Raw genomic sequence first — 21,456 nt, 5'->3', positions numbered from 1 at the left:
TACATTCCTATCTGTATTTGTACTGTTAAGTATACAGTAGGAATGTATTGGAAAGAATAATGCAAAGAATAATAATGATAATGTAAAGAATATGCTTCACCTCCAATGGCTAATTTTTTGCAGTAGCCTCTGATTGCCCTCTGTCCTACTGCAATCTAATTGTATATAATCTATTTTTCCTACTTGCCTGTGATCTACAGAGTCAGCAAGAGGAACTGCTTTATCTTTAATATGCCATCTACCTATTACTTTTGTATGTATGCACTTTTTTAATGTAGCTGTAACCCACAAGGGCCATTGGTTTAAAGTGTTAAAAGGCATGAACACAAATCAGGTCAAGCAAAAGAATGCAAATAATCTCCAGTACAGAAATGTTCCATTGTAAATTAATGTTAGCTTATCTTTGCAAGACATTGTAAAAGAAAGAAAAGAAATGAAGGGAAAGGAAGATAGGAAGGGATGCGACTGCAGCACTTTGGCTGGGGGCTTGTAAGTGTCACTGATCGCATTTTAATTTTCAGATTTTTATGCATTCAGAATATTAAACCTTCTATTACAATTTCAATTAAAAACTCATGTGGAATACGTTATAGTAATACTGTTCTCTCCAAAGAAATTAATGTATGCACATTCTGAGGGAACGGAATGTTTTGAAATTATAATCTAAGAGGTTTGCTTTGAGGATTAGCTATATGAACATCTTCTGCAAACATCTTGGGACAGTGCAGATTCTCCCTTTGCATTTTTGGTACTAAATTCCATTTCTTGAATAATATCTCTCCTCCTGGGCAATTATTCATTAACATTTAAGAGGAAAAAGCATGTGCTCAGTGTCAAATAAACATTTAGTCCCTTTGGAGAGGGAGCAGTGAGGAAGTAGTAAACGCTGAACTAGAAAAAGATAGGTTTGAGCAGAACTAGGCTGTGATTCCACTCTGCTGAAGCCTCAGAAAATTTCCCCTGAGTCCTAAAGGAGTACTAAGTACTCTGAATTATTTTTGTCGTGATGCAGTTTCTACTCAGGTGTTTTTGGAAACTTGTTTTCCAAATACACTGATGAATTGCGTAGTGTTTTACATGTGTCTCATCTTTATGGATCTGTATTGTCCACACCTGTGACTGATGTGGATCTGTGGTAGTAAGTGAATAGCAATGGCTCCAGACAGATTTAAAAGACATCTTGCATCAGTTAAAGTTTGCTTCGTCAGGTTGCTCAGTAGCACTTAAAAGATGATTATTTCAGCTGGCAGCACTCCGCAAGATGCTTGAGACCTCTTAAACTGGAGGCTTGAAACCCACAGTGACAGTAAGGCAGATTTGTAGCTAAAGACTTGGACATGACAGATACCTTTCTAGTAATATTGCTCCTGATAGGGAGAGTGTGATAGTTCATTGCATGTGAGGGAACACAGACAGATGTGCTCTGAAGTGAAACAGTGAGATAAACTACTGGGGACATTCTGTCTGGTCATGACATGAAAGTTATGAAGTTAGCAAGCTGAACCAGAAGCACCTGAAAATGCTTGTGCTGGAAAAAAAAAAAAAGAAAAAAGAAAAAAAAAAGGCTAAACTCTCACTTGTGAGAGGGAATGAAGAGTAAGACTGCTAACCAAGCATTAGAGGGGAGATAAGTTGGAGGCAGAAATAACTATTTCACGTATTTGTGAAAATAGTGGCCATTCTTCTTGCAACTCAAGTTTGAACAGAGGTTCTCCAGAGTGAACACCATCACACTCCACAGCAACCATTTCCATCTTTTCCTATTATTATCGCTATTTTCATCAGCTCTGCAGTCTGAAATACTAACATAAACTCTGTCAGGCTCATGACTCCATTTGCCACTACCATTACCTTCAGCCTGGGAAGTGCTGCCCTACAGCTTGAACTGAAAGCCTAACTCTGCAGCTGGGACTTGTAAAATACTTCCAATCTCTGTAAAAGTGCCTTTGAGAAGAACACAGTTTTCTCAACACGCTGAAGATGGGAAAGGGAGAAAGTAAAAAAAATGCCGATGTGGGAAAATCATTAAGAGCAGGGCTGCTCCTGGGAGCCATAAGCCTGGGTGACTTGGATCAAGTTTTGGGCTTCTTCTCTGAGGGCTCAGCCCTATGTGGGGCCACAGTGGTGTCAGTGAGAGGTACTGAAACCTGGACACAGTGAGAGGGTCTAATGGTTATTCTGCTGACAAGGCTGTAGCTGATTAGGAGCTCTTGGGCACTGACAGGAGGGAGGTAAGGGTGGTGGTGAAGGCAGGACAGGGCTGCCTGTACCCCAATGGCCCTGTCTGCTCCTGGGCAGGGGAGAAAGATGCCCCACAGCCACCTGTGCCCCTGGGGCAGTTTCCCCTGCAGAGACTGCCTCAGGGTGCCCTGCCCTAAGTAGTGGTGAATGCAACTGTGCTATAAAAATTCTGCTTTGTAGAAATTACTGGCACTGACATTTTGTATCTTCATTTAAAAGAGAACTAATGCAGAAGAGTGAGAATTGCATGAATGCACTAGATGTCTGTGTAAGTGTAATTACTTGCCTTCCTGGAAACTAAAAGACAAAAACAAAGAACTTCAGTTCCAGGAAGTATAGCCTTTTGCAGCATGGAAAACCAATTTACTTGTGTTAAAAAGTTTTTTTTTAATAAATGTATTCTAACATTCAGTAAGGTAGAAAATGGATATTGATGGTACTATGAGGACCAGAATGAAAATAAATAACTTAGGAATTCATGTAAGGGCTCTGTGTAGAGGAGAGGAGAAAATGTTAATCAATTTGTGGAAGAGATGGTATGTGGAACTATTTATAGCATTTCTGTTAAAATGAGTTCATAAGCTGTTAGGAAGGAATCACTGAGATTCATTAATTTCTATAAATTTTGCTTTCCTATAGAAGAAGATTTCATCACAAGGTTTCAAATCAGTTTGTGAGACAGAGAGGCTTTACTGGTTCTTGTAATATTTGTCCCACTTACTGTTCAAGGCATTTGCAATGTAATTTGGATTAAGGGAACAGAGAAGTGAATGCATTGCCTGAGGCTTCAGGTATCACTAACAGGGAACTGAATTTATAGAGGCAATCACAAGAGATTGTTATCTGTCCTAATGATAATAGTAAAATCAAGGGCTTAATCTGGCTAGAAGATAGTTACAAACTATAGAACTAGTAAGGAATTGTTCTGAAGTCAGTTGTAAGTGACTTTTGTAAGTGGCTTTTGAGAAGTGATAAAGAGAAATCAATAGATTATGATTAAGGAACTGCAAGGAATAGATAAGTTGAATGAAAATGAGTCACCACCAAATCTGATGCCCCTGACTCGTAGCACCTATACATAGTGACAGTGTGTATTACAGCACTGCGTTTACATGAACTCACACAAAATGTATCACTGTGCCTGAGATAAGACAATCAAGGATGTCACAGATTATAGCGATGCATGAAAATGTATAAAAGATTGAAAGATAAAATTAAAATACACTTGATGATTGATAGTTTGGCAGAGAGGAAAATATTTGCTTAATAGAAATATAATTATATCCATAAGTATTTACACATGTAACTTATTTTCTGCTTTGATATAGCATTTGTTTAAATGGGAAAATGAGATTTCTCCACATTTTAAGCTCAGTCTCTCTCATCTCTCTGCTGCTGCTCTGTTCTTTAACTATTCACTATAACTAATCAGAAAGAAAGCTAGGATAGCTAGCTAGTCAGCATTGTTGTTTGATTGATTAAGCAATGGAAAAAAAGGAGTTTTGCTTATATTTATAACTGACTGCTGGAAGAAGCTATGACTATTGGTAATGACAAGTTAATGTGACTGTTCCTAGTGTAGCAAACAAAAAGTTGGACTGCAAAATCCAAGAGTGGGTGTAGGGGGGAGGGTTGCAAAGACATCAGAGAAGTGAAATGCAAAGAGGGCTTAGAGAAAAAGCAGACAAAAAGTTTTTTGTTTTGCTTCCTACCTCTGAATTGTTTTCTCACTTTTCCTTGTGTTTGTTTCTGGGGTTAATTATTGCAGCTGTGACAAACTGTTTGAATTAAGAAAAATATACTTTATAAACTGTGAAAAGATTACTTTTCTGCGTCTTCACTTTCCCTTTCTTTAGCAGAAGAATAGGGTGTTTAATTAACACACTGAATAGGTTACATTCAGAAATAGAAAAATTCCAGGACTGAAGCCAGAATTGCTGTTTATGAAAAATAGGACCTACTATCCTTACAGGTTATGTGTCAAAAATCCAAATCAGTTGATTAACACAACAGAAAATTAGTAATATCTAGTTCTTCACTTATGTTTCTACTTATGCTGCCATTCTATCTGCTGCCTCCCCATTTCTAACTTCCACATAGAATAAATACATGAGGTACATTAAGTGCTGTTAAATGTGGTATGTGTGATTCCATTTTTTGCTGATCTATTGCTATTTGCCTTTCCCAAAGTCATGGTTGCCACTGTTGTCCCATAGTCCTATCCTGTCTTACTCATCTGAAAAAACAAAGCAACAAAAAATGCAATCCAAACCAAATACCTATAGTGCAAGGAAGTCTTACTTCACATCTAATTTCATAATAAAATTTTTCTGGAGTATAAATATCTAATTTATCTTGTGTCTCTTTCTTCCAGCTTTTATCAGGTGATTGTCTTTTCCACAGAACAAAAATGAAGAAGCACCCAATTTAATCATGTTGAGACTATGATGGGAGTTTTGGCACTTTGGTTACTTCTGACAGCAAAGACAGCAAGGGGTGTTCTGTGCATTTCATTTGCCCTGATGCAGATAAAATATTGTGGAAGTAAACGCATTTTTAACTATAACAATAGTAATTGAAAACTAAAGAAAACTTACCCTACTGCACTTTTATTTACCAAACTTACTCACAATTTATCAGTTTATATATATTTTCAAGTAACAAGGTTAGTTTGAAATATGATATGAAAAATTGTATCTGATATAGCTCTGCATTGGATTTCTCTTACTTACAACGTAAAAGTCTTAGACTTTTCCTTACTTATATTTCAGTCTTTCAAATCTACTTAACCTTGAACCCCGGAATTATACAAGGGCTGCTCTGAAAGTAATGCGTATTTTATTATGTAACTCACAAAGCCAGGGGTGGATGTTGGTGGTATGGCAGTAGTGGTTGAAGCTTCCCAAATGTGTTGCATTACATTTTCTTTGACAGATGACAGCAGAGGGGCAGTCTGACAAAAAGATGTCTGTTGTGGCAGTGTGGATAAAGCAAAGATGTGTAATTGAATTCCTCTGTGCAAAAAAAAAAAAACAAAAACAAAAAACAAACAAACAAACAAAAAAAAAAAACAGGCACTCATTGACATTCATCAACACTTATTGGAGACCAAAGAGCCAAAGAGCAGATGTGAGAACAGTGAGGTGGTGGTTGTTGCGTTTCAGCAGTGGTCACTTCAGGGGGTCATCTCCACTGGTGCAGATTTTTATGAGAGAGGCATGAAGGTTCTTGTTCACTGTGGGTGAAAATGCATAAGTAATTGTGGTGGTTGTGACTGTATTGAAAAACAGTGTTGCGTAACTGAGAATTTGCTTTGTCAAATAGTATTGTCATGCTTTTTGTATCTGCTGTAGTTTCCATGTAAGTAAATAGGAGGCATTACTTTCAACTCTACATACAAGAGGTAAATTCAGATATAATAAAAGTGAATACTGCTCAGTTGTAATGAATGGTTCTTACTTTGCATTTGATTGCAGTTTATTTCAAACTGTAAATAAGCTAATTTTGTTTGTTTTTCTTTCTAAAACCAAATATAATGAGTCAGATTTTCAAGAGAGCTTAAATCTCAGTCTGTCTGTGGATAGATAAAGTCCTTTAGAAAGTAGGAGAAAGCATTATGCTGAAAATCTGACACTCACTGTTAAACCATACCTTTATTAATCTTTGAAATATGAAGTACTCAGACTCCATTATTTTTTGGAATATAACTGGTAGCTTTCCTCTGTCTTCACAGAATTTGTTCTTCTTAGAGGTGTTCTTAACCCGCTGATGGAAAACACTGTGTATAAGGCATCTGTAGCAAATTTTGAATTCCTGAGATACGAAGTTCCCCAGAGTTGTATAAAAACAGGGTAGTATGGATCTTAGAAAACAGATGGGAAATGACACATGGGCCTGTCCTTCAGTTCTGAAACACTGCAGAATAGGACATACATAAAGTGTGCCTTAATCTTTCTTCCATCTGTGTGCCTACCTGATACTCTGTATCTCTTTTTTTTTATTCACTTATTTATTTCACATAGACCCCAAAATGTTTATCATTTATCAGCAGTTCTTTTTTACAGCTGATCTATAGGGTATATTAATCTAAACCACTGGGTGGCACAAAGAATCTAAAGTATATGCAAGCATGATTCTACCTTTGCTTTCTGTGATTTATTGTAGAATCAGAATATCCTGACTTGAAAGAGACCCACAAGGATCATTGAGCCAACTCCATCTCCACCATGCTAATTTTACATGAGTGTAGTTCTACTGACTTTGATTACTTTGTTCCTGATTTACTTTTTGTCTGGAAGTCCTGATTTACTTTTAGTCTTAAAATATTATGCCAATAAATGCAGTGCTGTTCTTTGCTTTTATTTGCATAAGTAGGTGGTTGTCATGAGATACAGGGAGTCTGCTTGATGACTAGAAGTGCCAGTGTGCCTTTGCTTTAGGAGGTGAAGGAAGGGAGGCAGGAGGAAGACATGGGAGGTGTTTTTTGTGTATCTCTAAAGGATCCCTGCTCACTTTGCTTTCTGATTCATATTGCTGTTTTATTTAGATGGTTTTGACATATTTTTCGCATAGCTGTTTGCTCTTTTCTTTGGCTTCTTTAATTCTCAGTCAGCTATTCTAAGAGTAAACCTTTTCAGTTGTATTCTCACAGGTTGCTTGCATGCTTAAAAGCAGCAATACTTTGTGGTACTTTGTAGCTCCCCAGTACTTTATACAGTATCAATTATCATAACTATTTTAACCTCTGAAATGGAAGCATTTATTTTCTCATTTATGGCATAGGGGAACTGAGCCATGACTTATTTAAACGACCTGCCCAAATCTGACATAAATCCTTATAGTGGACTAGGGATTTATAATGAGGTTCTTTCACCTCACTGATCCCATTGAGTGTTCCAAGCTGTGTTTTCTGTCTTCCATATTCTCATCAGATTAATTTTCTTCTCCTTCCTCTGGTCCTTTTTAATTTCTTTTGTCTGGATTTCAGTATTTCTTTCAAAAGATTGAAAGTATTATTTGTAGAAGAGATTGAAGATATCTCTTTAAATTTTAAATATCTTACAATGCTCTGATAATACAATTGGAGTGCTGGGCTTATAATTTTCATTTTGTGCTTTGTATTTAAAATGAAATGAGATAGAAAGTATCAGAAATAGATAATCATGCAGCTTTGTTTGTTATCTCTGAATTTGTTCTTAGGTATTATGAGAAGTATTTGAATCAGCTAAATAAATGTCTGTTTTGAATTAGGTTTTCCATATTTTATTCCCTTTAGGAAGACATCAATTCTCTTTTCTGAGTGGAATGTATATTTTATAAAGTTTAGTCTCTTGGTGCTCACCTCATTTTGTATTGCAGAAAAATTTTCTCTATAGTAAATTCTTGTGAAAAGCAATTTTGTGATGACATCCTTCTGCTATATTTCCTTTTGCTTATTTTAAACTGATTTCTGAAAAACGTGCTATTCTAGTGTGTTATCTCACTTATATGTGGATACAATAGAAATATCATAATGGATACAATAGAAATATCATAATGGTTTAAGTTGGATTTCTTTTAATTCACTTCAAAGTCAGAATTTTTAAGAAACCATGACTTGGTTTATTTCTTTGTCTTCTCAGGCCATTGTGTAGTTTTTCGACCTTCCTTTTTCTACATCACATACTGTGAAGATTTTGTTTATATTTTTAATTTTCTCTACTAATGAAGTAGTGAAGAAGAGCTTTTCAGACTTTTTTCTTGACAATAATATATAGAAAAAAATCTGATGTTTAAGCTACAAAGCTTAAAGCTTAAAAATCCCTCTGATTTTAGGAACTTTTTTTTTAAGTTATTTTTAAGGTTTACTATTGCTCAGGTAGATCAGAAATCTCCAGTAGCAGGCAATGAAATAGTAAAATAAAGAACAGTCATTTAGAGACCAATAATGAAAGTGCTCAAAATACCTCAGTAGACTTTTTTCAGACTTCTTTGATTGGTTAAAATTCCCGTCTTTTTTTTTTATTAGGACTTCCTTTCTAATTTTCAGATCTGTGGGTTTAAAGTACATTAGCCCAGCTGCCACCAGGAAAAGCTGCTCAGTTTACGTAATTAAGCCAAAACAGGATCGAAGTTGTTTTATTGATTTACTAATGACATTCAATTAACTGGTAATCAGTGACTTGTACCTTCAGGATCAATATGAATAACAGAACAAATAAACTGTAACACTGGCTGCTTAAAAAGTGTTAATGAACATCCTTCTGAAACTCATCCCAAGGAGATCTCTTTCTCACACCAAGAATACATACATATTTTGCATGGCCCTGCGTGGAGCCAGGAGTTGAACTCAGTGATCCTTGTCAGTCCCTTCCATCTGAGGATATTCTATGACTCTGTAATACACATGCACAGATGTGCACACAGAAGACAGCATCCCCAAACTGAGCAATGTTGATAAATGGAACACACAACTTTTTTGGGACTGTAGGATATGTGGATGATCTAGATTAGTCTGTACATGTGCTGCTCTCTATAGCCCATTGTATGGGAACTACTGAGTCATGACCTGAACCTCTGATTAATCACCTGAGGCGAGCAATGAGTCAGCCTGGGGAGCACAGGTGAAAGCAATTCACCTGTGCTGCAGGAAGGGGTGGAGCCTGGCTCCACCCCTCCTAGACCCATTTAAGAGCTGACTACCAGTAGGGAAGGATCTCTCTTCAGGAGTTCCACTCTACTGGAGTTTCCTGAGTGAGCCTATGATATGGGTAAGCATCCTATCTATTTTCTTTGTCTTGCTGTGCCTAACTCTCTTGTTTATTTCATTATTATACACTATCTCAATATTCTTTGATTATACACCCACCAATGCTTAGGCACTAACAAAAGCACTACAGGAATTTGCCTGTGCACAGTTGAAATGTAGCTCTTGCCTGTGCTGCCTCAGATACTGGACCTCACGTGAGAGCAGAAGTATGGTGTTCAGTGAGAAGGCAGTGACGTCTGGTGGAGGTGTCTAAGTTTGATGGTTGTTATGTGTTTGTGTTACTCTCTAATTTGGCTGATGGTCTTCCTCTTCACTGTGGTCAGCTTTGGGCAGACAGTCTTCCAGGTGTTTTTGAGTATTTGGTTCATGCATGCTGTTGATCCTCATGTTTCTTCTCTCTTAACAGCAGTTGTCACCCAGGCCATCTTGCCAAGGGTGCACCATAAGAAAACTCCTCCCACGCTTGTCTTAAATTACATTAATCTTTTTAAATAGTAGATTTGATAATAGATTTGTAAGTGATTGGAGGCTACCTTGCTTTTGAAACTTGCTGGAGGACTCCTGTGCTCTTAGAATATGAAATGTTATTGCAAACCACTTTTATAAGTGCTCCAGCAACAGCTACTTTTCCTAGAAATCTGAACTTGTCAATTAAGATATTTTTTAACAGTTGTTCAGTCTTTACTTTCATCCAAAAACCACTTACTAATCAAGTTTTAATAAAATTTCAGTTTAAAAGCAATAAGCATTCTGCTTATTTAAAAAGAAAACAACAAATAACAAACTAAAACAAACCACAAAAAAAGCAGATAAACAAACAATAAAATCAAATAAGGTACGGGCACAACTGGCAGTTAGGCACCAAATTCTATTGGTAAATAGTGTAAAACTTCAGAATATACTCTGGACACTGTGTGATTCTTGGCACTGTCAGCAACTGTAGCAAGTGCTTTTGAAGCCCTGATGGAAGCATCAATAGAAAAAAATTAAGATCAGTTTTGAAGACAAAACTAGTTTATTCTGTGATGAATTCAGGCTTAGGACTGAAGGAGTTTCAACTGTGGTTTTAGGCTTATTCTGAACATTTTAGGAGCATGGACGTTTGCTCAAAAAGTGGGAGGGCTGTTGGTTGCAAAATATTCAAAAGGAGATGTTTTTGCCAGTCAGTCACTTTGTTCTGTAGAATGATTGTTTTCTGATACACACACTCCTTCACTTCAATTTGAGAATCCTGTAATACAAGATTTTGAGAAACCTCAGCAATTAAGAGCTTCCTTGTATTTCAAAGGACTATCAAAAGTATTCTATTGACTGCTATTTTGTAGAGATTAATATTAATTCATTACTATCATTGTCTGAAATAATTTAATACAAATCCTTCTTTTCTTTTGTCTTCCATCTTCAGTGCCTGTCTGTGCCTATCTCAGATGTCGTCTGATCTCTTTATGCTTACTTATGGGCTTATTTTCTATTGTTCTGCGCTTTTTTTGTAATATGAGTTAAAGATCTTTTTTTTTTTTGTAGTTTACAGCTGGGATTTTATGTAGCATGCAACTCTGTAACAGCATCTGTGCATAACAGCCCACCATATGGGTGGGAGGGAAATAGCTTGATTTAGTGCATATGCATTAAGTAAATGAAGACTTGACTATTGCTGGGCTACAAATCACTAAACACAATGGAGAATGATAGGATCAAGAAGGGGTACAAGAGACCAAAGGGTAAATACGATCTAAGTGTTATTATATTGTTTCTGCTAGATGCCTCTTCAGGGTTTATCCAAAGCAGTGACTCAGCAAGCACATCTAGTCAGAGAATCATTAAAGGTTAAAGCTTGACCAGTATGAGTGAAATGAGATTGACAGAAACTACAGCTGAGGGCTCAAAGGCTTACTTTTGTTCCAGTGAGACAGTGTATCAGCTTCACTGATTCAGCTAAGGGCACCAATAGTCCCAAAGTAGTCTCACTGATAACATACAGCCTGAAGTCTAAATCTTCTGTGACTTCTTTTTTAAAACTGCCCTTGGCTGTTATTGCTTTTAAAGTCCTTTCAGCTATTACCACAACAGGTCAGCTTTGTATCAAATATTGGTGACCTAAGAGACTTGTTTAAGGATAAACTGACTTCTACACGCATTTGGCTTGGAGAGGGAGGTAAGTGTTGAAAGAAATACCTCCCTCACCTCTGGATTTTAGCTAGTTTTACTTGCTGAAATGTTAGAGGTATGGAATGATTATTATTTTTTTATCATTATATATTTTTTTTAATTGCTATAAGAGCTGTTGAATGGACATGCATCACTGGAGAAGACAACTATTTTTTATGGAGGTCAATTAACATAACTTGTGTGAAACTGTTAAGTCACTGCTGGTTCTTTACCAAAGATATGATGGTAGTAATTGTCTAAGTATTCTGATATCTCAAATGAGTAACCAGTTGGAGAGTGCATGCAAGCAGTGTGGCAGGTGAGCTTAGGATGAAGGATGAGAACCATCAGCCTCTTTCTTCTGAACCAGAATCACACTACTTGATTAGAGACAGATATATCCTTGCCTCTCATCTCTATTCAATTTTGAATTGATTTCTGTGTAGCGAAAAATGTTTTTTAATTTGAATGAGTTACAGCAAGAATTTAAAGTGAATGTCAGGTTTCCAGGAAAAACACTTTAAAAAGATTGTGACTTTTTTCTCTGAGTTGCATATTAAAACTACCAGATCCATGTGTAGACAATGTTAATTATGATTCAAAAAAAAGATATGCATAAAAATTTAACAGCAAAGTTTTGTTACTATTATGCACGGTAATCTTTATTGGCAGCACTTGGGTAACATCAAGATAATTCTCCAAGAATGTTCCACCAGTTGATCACTTGTGAACGGGTTATGTTTACATGTGTTACATATTCATTACATTTCCAAATTCATTAACCTATCCCCCCCAAATTACTGCCTATCAGACACAGCGTTATCTAGCAATCTTTGATGTCATCTAGTGTCCTTCTAGTATTGTGATAGTCTATTGCTAGTCACAGAATCACAGAATCTCAGAATGGACAGGGTTGGAAGGGACCTCAAGGATCATGAATCTCCAAGCCCCCTGCCACAGGCAGGGCTACCAACCTCCCCATTTAATACTAGACCAGGCTGCCAAGGGCCCCATCCAATCTGGCCTTGAACACCTCTAGGGACAGGGCATCCACCACCACTCTGGGCAGCCTGTTCCAGCACCTCACCACTCTCTCTGTAAAGAATTTTCCCTTGACATCCAATCTAAATCTCCCTTCCCTCAACTTAAAACTATTTCTCCTTGTCCTGCTGTTATCCACCCTTTCAAAGAGTTGATTCCCCTCCTGTTGGTAGGCTCCCTTTAGGTACTGAAAGGCTGCAATGAGGTCATCACACAGCCTTCTTCTCTCCAGGCTGAACAAACCCAGCTTCCTCAGCCTGTCTTCATAGGGGAGGTGCTCCAGTCCCCTGATCATCTTTGTGGTTCTCCTCTGGACCCTCTCCAACAGCTCTCTGTCTTTCTTGTACTGGGAATGTACTGGGAAAGACTGGGTGTTCCCTGTCTTTCTTGTCCTTGGGGGCTGTTTACTTCCTCCAAACAGACATTTGTCCTAAAAATTGCTGTGGAATGGAAGGACAATCAAGAAGTCTCTGCACACACAGCTAAGGAAGACAAAGGGGAACACCTTGATGCTGTCTGTCACATTTTAGACATTCTGTCGTTTTTTCTTTTGCCTTGTTAAAGAAGGCCATCCTTATATCATGTCTTCACATCTCCAATACTACATCAAATTATCATCTGCAACATCTGAAGACTAGTGGGGTGTTGCAAGCAAGCATTAACAGAATATTTTGTGTAAGTACTTCTTCAAATCAGTATTTTCTGGGATATATATGATTCTTAACGTTTCTTCAAGTTCATAAGCACAAGATGCAGTATTTTTTTTTAAAGATGTTTGATAGTTGGCACCGGAAGAAAAGTGTGGAGGTCATTTCTAAAAGAAATTCGTGCTGCTGTAAATAAACTCTTATAACCCATGTTCTGTGCTAATATACCATTACTACCTGCCATTCTGCAGTTACCCGTTATAGCTATGTCCATGGAAACTTCTTATTTTGTTATGTGGGTGCTTATAATCATAGAATCACGAAGTTGGAAGGACACACAAGGATCATCAAGTCCAACTCCTGGCTCCACATAGGACCAGCCAAAATCCAACCCTATGTCTGAGAGCATTTTCTAGATCTTTATGAACACTGGCAGCTTGGGATCATGACCACTACCCTGTGGAGAATGTTCCAGGGCCTGATCACCTTCTTGGAGAAGGTTCTTTCTTAATCCCCAAACTGACCCTCCCCTGAAACAACTCTATGTACTGTCACACAGTCTTTGGGTTTAAGGGACTATACTTTCTATGGTATTGATCTCTTGGTTAAATTAATTGGCACATGTGCCTGAATGGACATGCACTGCTGTGTTTGGTCTGCTTAATTCTGTGGCTGTGTGATGCTTGGCTGCCTGCTAGGGTTAAACCACAGCAGCATATAAAACACATCATGCAAGGTGTGAATAGCAGTAGAACAAGGAAACAACTTGTTTACTTTCAAGCACGATGCAGTTGTCATACAAATAAGTAATCCAGTTATTACTTCGTAAGTGATGGACTTCTCTGTTATTTATTATTCAGTATTTGTGAATGCTTCTTTAGTGTTGTGCACTTGAAAACCTGAGCTCTAGATTATGCAAACATATCACAATGGGGGGATATTCACTCTGGTTCTTTCCATTCCTTGCATACCCAGGTGAAACAGATTTTTGCCCAAATTTACCAAATTTAAATTGTTAGATTATTAGAAGGATTAAAACAAAAAAAAAAAAAAAGAAAGAAAAAAAGAAAAAAGAAAGAGAGAGAGTGATTTAGTGGAATTTCAATCGAAAATTCAATTGAAAACAGCTTTGGTGTCTATACCCTTTACTGAAACTCTCATTCAAAGCATGAGTAAATACAAATAGTAGAAATACATATGAGAATTTTCCATTTATGAACACTAACCATTTCACTACTACTTCTGCTAACAAAAAAGTTTGGGGGCAAATGTATTTATCTACATTCCCTTCTGACAATTTCAGACAGACTTATGGAAGAAACCTGATATAGGTTTGTGCAGCTGAAGCTAGAGAGAGTGTTACAAAATTAATCAATTTCAGCGAACTAAAAAATCCATGCACACGAATGTGGAAGGCTGTGTACTTCAGATGAGTTTGTTGACCATGAAATTGCGTCAGACAGCAGCCAGAGTTTTAATATCTCAGTGCAAAATTTCTTGCCCCGTCACTATGTGCAGTTTTCAACATATATAATGTATATATTATGAAAATGTATTTAGTACTTAGAAACACATAGCTGCATGAACTTGTGAGAAATACATGTGTAAAATGCAAATGCGACTCTTAAGCCTCACCTACTCTTGCCCTGTCTCATATCATAGTATCTTCCTATAATGTTCAAACCTCTTATGGTGGGTATGGTTGCAGTTGCAGCAACACCTTCTCCAACTGAAAAGATGTGCCTGACTTTAATCTTCCTTGTTGCGCAATTGCCTTTTTGATCTTAAAATGTGTGTCTCTTTGTAACTCCAAGCACTGTTACAGCAGCTGGGTGAATTCTCTGTGCTTCTCACCTGTTCAGTTCTACTTCATTTCTCTGTCTTTATTTTTGTTGTCTATTTTCAGGCTACCAAATAATCTTCCTGCCTTCTCCTCTCCTCCCCTCTCTCCTCCCTTTCCCTCCTCTTCCATGTCACCAAACAAAGATTGTCACCAGTACAGAGGAAAAAGGAAGAAGAAAGTGATAACATAAAAGTTTTGCTATGAATCTAAGGCTAATTTAATTAAAGTCAGTAAACTGTGTGTTTAAAAACAAACAAAACAAAACAAAAAAAACAACAAAAAAAACCCCTCCAATATCTTGTTCTAATATTTTATACACCCATTGTCAGCTTTATCCAGGCACTATTGAACTAGTGAGTAGTCCTGTGTATCATACCTCCATTATGACTGTTAGACAGTTCTACTATAGTTTTTAGGATTCACCTAAGCGTTGCCCTCTGGAACATGAGCCATTATATATGAGAAGTTGCTGGTCATATGGAAATACCAGTCTTTCTAAACAAGGTCTGAGAACCTTCTGTTTCTAATGAGTATTCTCCTTCCAAATGCTGTTAAGATTTTTGTCTTTGTCTAACTGTGCTCTAGGGGAAGTGCATTGTATGTTGTTGATACTATCCCCGTTAGAGCATGACAGTTACTGTTGCCTGTTCTCTTGGCTTTGATTTCTGGTTCTTTTGGTTCAGTAATTTCTGAATTAAGTATGTCTGGATGCTGTGTTTCATTTATTGTGGGTGCATGGGTACACAAACAAATATCTGTTTATCTTTTAAACTTTATGCATTTTAGTAATCATAGAAATGTTTAAGGTAGCAAAAGAAAGATGTGATTGACTCAGTAAGATTCTAAAAGTCATAATTATAATAAAATACATCCTATTGAAAAACACATGTGCATGCTCTAAAATCTGAAAATAAATTAATACTTCTTAGCAATGTGTACAGAGTCACTCTAGATTCACTGTCACTACAGGAACTGCCACATGTATCTGCTCATTTTTCTTTATCCTTTTTTTTTTTTTACTTTCTAATAATCTGTTTCTAAATTCGCAGCATCTTAGGTAGATTTTGTGAAGCTTAATATACTATATGCTGAATCTATTTTTTACACCAGAAAAGAAAGATGGAAAGGATGTATATTTGAATAGTTCAGCACTTTCTTTTTCTTTTTCTTTCTTTTTTTTTTTTTTTGAACGATGGCTCAAGTCCTTAGACACTGTATTACTGTTAAATTTAGTCTCTTGGAAATGCTGCTGTCTAGTGAAATTGACACAAATATACTATTAACAAAGAATTTATTGATTCACTTACCAGAATATACATTAATAAAAATAAGTCCTCACTACAGCTTCAGAAAGAAGGACCATGCTGTTAGAAGGACTTTAAAGCTAATTAGTATGATTGTAATGATTTCAAAAGGCTGTTTCACAAAATCATTAGGGCTAGAAATTAATCTTTGAGCTATATTAGCTCAGAGACTTGCACTTTCTTCACACTTTGCAAGCACAACCGAACTGCCATTAAGTTCAAGGTGCCCTCCATGATACTTCATCAGAAAAGTGAATTCATGTAATAGTTTAGTTTCAGCAGTATATAGCTGAAGAGATAGAATAGTACTGTATAATAACTGGCACAGTAACTGGGTTCATGTTGGATGTGCATCCACAGGAGTCTGAAGATTTATATGTCACAGCATGATTTGAAAGCACTCAGCTGGTTTTGTTATTGTGTGCTTATAACTGACTTAAAATAGTTTTTCTTAAGCATGATTAAAATGAATGTGCTTTATGGATTTAGAGTTATTGTACCATACCCAAGGCTGATGCTAGTCTTTTGAATTATTCTTACGGTAGCACTTCTCAGAACTTCTTTCTTATCTGCCTTAACTACATACTAAGACCCTGTTTCAGGACGACTGTTTTACTTGTCTCTAGTCAATGCTACCTTATATGTATTTTCTTAAAGCTGAACAGGAGTTGATAATAACACCTCTGCTTGGCAACTGCAAGAGAGATAGGAAGCTGTAGTGACTGATTCTTCAGATGGTGGCTATCTCAATTCTGGCAGAAAATTAACTAGATATTCCTTGTAGGTTTTTTTTTGTTTTGTTTTGTTTTCCTGGTAAATTAGAACTATTTCTGAAGGTAAAGATAAGGCTGTTAGTAATTCTTGTAAATCAACAGTCTATTTTAATTTGATTTAGGTGTACCTAAGTATCTTTCTTAGTCCTTAATCAATAACTTTATTTTTCTCTACTGTCATTATAGGAATACCATCCTATTGTTCTTCCTTTCCCATGTGGGAATTTTCTGCCATCTGGAAGTAACCATCTGATGTTCTGAGGGAAACAAGGGAATCCCTGTGTGTCCCTTCTGTGTTGACACCATAGAATACTGATGCAAAAATGTATTTATCTTCCATGCTCATTCTATTCAGTGATAGTTGTACAATAGTTGATCAAAATTATTTTCAAGAACGTTAGGAGAAGTACGTATTTGCCCATATACGAATGTCCAGAACTACTAGGTACCATTTTTTCCCCGATCTCCTGTCAGTACAAGTCAGTACAAGCTGGGGGATTATGGACAGAGAACAGCCCTTCCAAAAAGAACTTGGGTGTACTGGTGTTTGACAAGCTGAACGTGAGCCAGCGCTGTGCCCTCTCAGCCCAGAAAGCCAACCATATTCTGGGCTGCATCAAAAGATGTGGGGCCAGCTGACCTTGAGAGGTGATTTTACCCCTCTTATCTGCACTGCTGAGAACTCATCTTAAGTACTGTGTCCAGATGTGGAGTTCTCAGTACAGGAGAGACATAAACTTTGAGTTGGAGCAGATGACCTTTAAAGATCCCTTCCAACTCCAACAATTCTATGATTCTATGGTTCTAAAATACAATCAAGTAAGACTGATCGAATATAATAGTAGTGAATTATAGATGTAATTCTGTGTAGTCACTGAAAATGGCAATCAAGATGACTCAGACATGCACCAGTGCTGAACTAGTTGTCTGACAGGTAGTGATATGAAAAGGGCAGACTGATGAACAAGTTTAGAATAACCTTCTTACTGAGAAACTTTCTTCATTACCTCAGTTAGCAGAAGTTTTGTCCTTGAAAAAAAACTTGAGCCTTCTAAATCTTTACAGAGCAATTTAAAGCTTTTGTCCATCTTGCTAGTCTGCCATAAGGTGGATTGGCTCATTGATTGTTTGGATATAGGTCACCCTATCACTATGGGTCTCTTTATAGGCCTATCATGGAATTGGATTGCTGTGGGATGGATCTTATTCTATTCTGCAAGGATCAAAGGGGGGGTACATGACCTGAATATCTGACAGTAGGTTTGACTCTGTGATCAGAAACCTAGAATTCAAATATATGCTTGCATAGTACCTTTAGCTTGAAATTCTTTTTTGGCCTTTCATTCTTTAAAGTACAACAGAAGAGAATTTCAACAAGAACACCTTTTTTTTTCCCTTTAAAACAAACAAACAAACAAAAAAATAAACCAGCTGGGCACTGGTCTCTCAACTCATTCTTGATCAATATGCGTGCTGGCTATAAGTTTTTCTTTAACACAAGTGACAGTCAGTGTATTTTCTCCAGTTTCTTTTAAGGTGTTAGTCATTACAACCAAAAATCATGCATTAATCATGCATATAACTTTCTGCAAACTCTCCAGATGTGATACAATCAAAATGCATGACTGGAATGTGATGATATATTTGTTAAAGTAATCAAATATACATGCTGGTACAGAAACCACAGCGCTTACTAAAAACAACTACCAGTGAATATACTAATATTCCAATACATTTTTTCTGGCATGCACTTTCTTATAAAAATATTGATAACAATAATTTTACATGTGTATATATAACCATTATGATTATTTTTTTCTGAGAATTTTTTTTTTGAAGGCAACACTTGCCATTATAAACTTACTCTTCTGCAGTTCTGATATGAACTTTATTCCCCCAAAACACTATTTTTATCTTTATTACTTTCCAATGCTCTGCAGTTACAGTTCTGATTATATGTCTGTTTTTTTAGTTATTTTATTTTTATTTGCTAAGTGCTGATTAAAGACCAAACCAAATCAAACAAAATCTTAACCATCTAGCTTTTATCATTCTATTTACTTTTCATGAAACTATATTAAAATCTGTGTTCTGAAAAATCACTGAACACAAATATACTATCTGGATATTTGTTTCACTGAATTCCTAGCATTTAAGAGTCTGCTTAGAAAATGTAATTACTTTGGTGCATATATATTTGTCTAAAAATAAGACCCTTCTTCACACTCCAATATTTTATGATAGGTATAAAAATGAGTCAATTGCTGATTATATTATCAGACTACTTTAGTTCCCAAGGTAAGTTTTGAGAAGTTTGCTTACATATGCTATATAATGAGTAAAGACAACGTTTCTGTCTGATGGTAGTTTGACTCTAAATCACTTTTTTTTTTCTGTTTGTTTCAGATTTGTACTATGTTCAAATTTCTGTGTTGCAGAATGCAATACTGTAAACTGATAACAACATTCTTCTTATTTTGGGAGTAAAAATGATAATGGGTAAGATTTCTATTTCAGAACTTGTAGATTTATGTTTAACTGGGATTGAGAAACTTACATATAGCTTCTGTGCAGAATTTCTCAGGACAGGGACAGTCAAAATATTCTCTGTGGCAACAAGATACTGTACTGCTACTCAGGCCACTGTCAAACATACGTATGTTGAATAGTTATTTCCAGGTTGCCATCCATTTTCCTTTTTTGGTCTACCATCTTGGAAAGTGTGTGACGTAGATGACAAATCTGAAATGGATAAAAATATTCCAACTATATATTTGGAATATATAAGCAGAGGGGTGTGTTGCAATTAGTGTTCTGCACAACAAGACTGTTTTTCCAATGGCTATAAATTATAGCTAAATTCTTACTTTTTGGAGAATATCCATTATGTGTTCACTGAAATAATTAGTCAATTTATAACAGAGTTCCTGATATTAACCTCTTTATTCTAATCATTGCTCAGTTATATTATTGAACAGTGAATTATCAATAAAATTATTTTCAGTCTCCTTTTTATAGAGGAATATTAATCATAGAATCGAGGTAGTTGGAAGGGCCCTCAAGAGATCATTGAGTCCAACCTTCCTATTCAAGCATGTACTCTACAATAAGTCTCACAGGTACAACAGTACATCTGTCCAAGCCTTGAGAAGCCAGTTTCTCCTGAAGAAGGCTGTGAGGAACAGTACTGAATGCCAAATAAACAAAATTTTCAGTCTTTCCTTTGTTCACCAAGTTTTTCATCTTGTCATACAAGGAGATCAGGTTAGTCAGACAGGACATGCCTTTTATAGACAGCCTCTGATCTTGGTTGTCCTGTACATGTCATGTGGTGGCACTCAAGATGATCTGCTTCATGAACTTTCCTGGCACTTAAGTCAGACCAATCACCTTGTAATTCATCAGATGCTCCTTTCTAATCTTCCTGTAATTGGGCATCACATTTGCCAACCTCCAGTCAACCATGACCTCTCTAGTTAGCCAAGATGGCTGGTAAATTATTAACATAAAATTTAAAAAAATAATAAAATAAAATAATAATTAAAAAATAATTGTAAGTGACTTCAGGAAGATTGGAAGTCCATCTTCTTTGCACCCTCCTGTCATGATTTATCGAAGCAGGCAGCTAAGCATCATACAGCAGTTTGCTCACTACCTATTCCCACAAGGGATGGGGGGAGAGAATCAATAAAAAAGTAAAAAAAAAAAAGGGATATTTTAATGAGACAAATAAGGGAGGTAAAGAATAATGATAAAAGAATAAACAAAATACATTATGCGCAATGCAATTGTTTACCACATATACATGTAAATATATGCATATATGTATATTTACAAAAAAAGGTGATGTACAAATTAATTACTCACCACTTGCTAACTGGTACAAAGCCAATCCCTGAGCTTGCTAACTGGTACAAAGCCAATCCCTGAGCAGTGGCTGCCCATCTGGCCAAGTCCTTTCAGATTTGCAGTTTATACACATATTCTCATATGATATTGAATATCCCTTTGGTCAGTTTAGGTCAGTTGTCCTGGTTCTGTTCCCTCCCAGTTTCTTGTGCCCCCCCAATTCTCCCACTGGCAGGATCGTACAAGAAGCTGAAAAACTGAAATGTCCTTGGTTCTGTGCAGCAGTATTCAGCAACTACTGAAAACGTGGGTGTGTTATCAACATCGTTCTTCTCCGAAAGCCAAAACAGCAAGTTTTCATGGTATGGTATTTCATACAATATGAAGAAAATCAACTCTGTCCCAGCTGAGTCCAGGACAAATGCATACGCTTTTTTCTTGAAATGTACATCCTCATAATTTTATTTTCTTAGGTTATTTCCTAGAAGACATGAGATAATTTGTAGATGGTCAGTTCAAGAATCTAACGATAATCTCACATTTTCTTCTGGGATTTGAAATTCAGGTCCAACATACTGACAGAATGAACTGACATTTCAATTTGAATTTTTTTTTTCCGTACAGTGTTTCTACTAGATCAGTTTGTAAATGAATCTTAATTGCTGGTAGATTCCCATTGTAAAAAAAAATAAATAAATAACAAACACCAAATCAATGAAGAGAGGGCTTTCTTTCATTCCTTCCTTCATTAGGACTTTCCTAATAAAAGATTTTATGCTAAAAACTATAACACAAACTGTAGACAGTTCTTTTCTGTCTGATTTTTTAAAGTATATTTCTATACAAACCCTTATTTTTTGAG

The 21,456-nt window shown here is 36.4% G+C and overlaps 1 long non-coding RNA gene across 1 annotated transcript in view; it reads left to right on the top strand.

Moving 5' to 3' along the window:
* The window catches only part of LOC149919918 (uncharacterized), a 30,256-nt gene extending 10,304 nt beyond the window's left edge, over nucleotides 1–19,952 (top strand). Inside the window, exons 3-4 of the long non-coding RNA XR_016459371.1 lie at nucleotides 19,152–19,244; nucleotides 19,750–19,952. This is a non-coding gene — a long non-coding RNA (uncharacterized LOC149919918). The remainder of the gene's footprint in view (nucleotides 1–19,151; nucleotides 19,245–19,749) is intronic.
* The last annotated feature ends 1,504 nt before the right edge of the window (nucleotides 19,953–21,456 follow it).

The sequence above is a fragment of the Phasianus colchicus genome, chromosome 1, assembly GCF_987193195.1.
Source record: "Phasianus colchicus chromosome 1, bPhaCol1.hap1.1, whole genome shotgun sequence".
Classification (NCBI taxonomy): Eukaryota; Metazoa; Chordata; class Aves; order Galliformes; family Phasianidae; genus Phasianus; species Phasianus colchicus.
Note: the sequence above shows the minus strand (reverse complement) of the source record. Positions and strands in the feature narration are given on the sequence as shown.